Here is a 2,567-nt window from a genome sequence, read left to right as displayed (position 1 = left end):
GCTATGAGGATTAAATGAGATAAGGCAGACAAAATTCTGGCACTAGTAGGTAAAATTCTTAGATGTAGATTCCAAACAAGATTGCCAAGGGGTATTTATTACTCCTCCATGCAGAAGTGAATCTTGCTTTGTTCCTGACTAACTTGTTTTTCAAATGCCAGCCACTCATTCCATGCTTCACCCAGGAAGAACATTTTGTCAAGATGCTTAATTTAAGAAATCCCTCTTAATAGTATCATAATGTGAAAGGATTTTTAGAGTGTGTGCCATGTTCAGATAGCATGAAGTACAAAAGAAGCATGCACTTGCAAATTACCCTTATGAAAAGGTACTCCAAAGACACTTTCTGAATAATAAATGCAAATAATGGCAAGAATGTTGGTTGCCCAACCACCAAAATCTGTCTTGGAAACTTCAAACATTTGTTTTATATATTGTTGACATTCTCTGAAAGGAAAGGTCACAGGTGAAATGTAAAAAGATTTTACTATTTGAGACTGTGTGGCAAGAACAGCCTCCCTCTAGCATTGGAATATCTAGGAGGGATTAAATGTCACGAACAGTCTCAAATTATTGCAGTGGATTTGCAGGAAAAGGGACCTAAAGGGTCTTTTTCATTAAAAATGTTCTTTGATTCTCAGTTGGTGTTATTGGCCAGGAAGTGACTGTAGGGAGATGTTTCTCAGATGGTGGTGCTGGTTGGGGGCAGAGGGGGCACAAAATGGGGAAGGTATTTGGGGCAGTTTACACATGAAAGGAATTTCTGCTCAAAGAGAAAGTGCAGACCAGCCAGCTGAGCTCACATGTAGTCATTTCCTTAATTTCTAGGAAGAAATAATATTGAAAATACTTTGGAGCACCGCCCCCCCCCACTCAAGGAAACCAGGCTAACAACGCTGGGGGCCACCACATCAGGGTTACAGACTGCACCTGCTTGCTCGTCCCACAGACACTGATGGAGATGCTATGCAGGCCTGGGGATTACAGCAGAGATGAGGCAGGGCCTCCAAGGAGCTCAAGGTCTAGAGGGGTCTATGGAGCTGTAAGCAATTCAACCCACAACCAGATCCTGCTTCTATAGCCTAGAAGAGAAAGACAAAGAAATATAAGCAGGATGAGTAAGACTAAACACTGTTCTCCAAGGAGGACACACAGATGGCCAATAGGCATGAAAAAATACTCAACCTTACTGAGCCCTGGACAGTGTGCTCAGTGGTTAGAGTGTTGGCCCGAGCACCAAAGGGTTGCAGATACAATCCCCAGTCCTGGTTAGGGGGCCTCTGGGAGGCAGCCAATCAGTGTGTCTCTCTGACCTCTGACCTCTCCCCCCGCCCTTGCTCCCTTCCTTTCACTCTCTCTAAAATTCAATGGAAAAGATATCCTCAGGTGAGGATTAACAAAAAGTAAATTAAAAAAACAAACACCACGATGTGATATCACCTCATACCTGTCAAAATGGCTATCATCAATAAATCAACAAACAAGTTTTAGCAAGGATGTGGAGAAAAGGGAACCCTCACTCACTGTTGGGATTGTAAATAGGTGCAGTGACTATGGAAAACAGTCTGGAAATTCTTCCAAAAAATTAAAAATAGAGCTACCTGATGACCCAGCAATTCCACTTCTCATTATCTGGGTTTCCAAAGAAACCCAAAACACTAATTCAAAAAAATATATGCACCCCATGTCCATTACAGCATTATTTATAATAGCCAAGATATGGAAGCAACCCAAGTGCCCATCAATACATGAGTGGATAAAGCAGATGTGTTTCATATATACAATGGAACATAAAAAATAAAATTTTACCATTTGCAACAACATGGATGGACCTAGAGAATATTATGCTAAGTGAAATAAGTCAAGCAGAGAAAGACAAATACCACATGACTTCATTGGTATATGGAATCTAAAAAACAAAATAAACAAACGAAACAGAAAAAAAAACCTCATAGCTACAGAGAAAAACAAATGGTTGCCAGATGGCAGGGGGTTTGGGGAACTGGGTGGAAAAGATGAAGGGATTAAGAAGTACAAATTGGTAGTTATAAATTAGTCATGAGGTTATAAACTACAGCAGAAGGAATCCTATATAATCCTATATAATAAAAGCCTAAGTGACCTTATGGCAGAAAGACCAGAACAACCAGTCGCTATGATGTGCACTGACCATCAGGGGGCAGATGCTCAACGCAGGAGCTGCCCCCTGGTGGTCAGTGTGCTCCCCAGCCAGAAGCAGTGGTGCAAGGGGTCCTGGATTGTGAGAAGGTGCAGGCTGGGCTGAGGGACGCTCCCCTCCCCCAGTGCAAGAATGTCGTACACCGGGCCTCTAGTATAATTAATACTGGAAAACTATGTATAGTGCCACATGAGTATTAGACTTATCAGAGGGATCACTTCATAAGTTATATAAATATCTACTCACTATGTACACTTGAATCTAATATAATATTCAATATCAAATGTAAGTAAAAAAATTTTAATAATAATAATAAAAAGAATTGTTCTCCACCTCCACTGAGGACAGGCTCAGAGGAAAGGGAAAGATTTTGGTTTGCTATTCAGAA

This window comes from Myotis davidii, unplaced genomic scaffold, assembly GCF_000327345.1.
Source record: "Myotis davidii unplaced genomic scaffold, ASM32734v1 scaffold111, whole genome shotgun sequence".
NCBI lineage: Eukaryota > Metazoa > Chordata > Mammalia > Chiroptera > Vespertilionidae > Myotis > Myotis davidii.
This window is presented reverse-complemented; position numbering follows the sequence as displayed.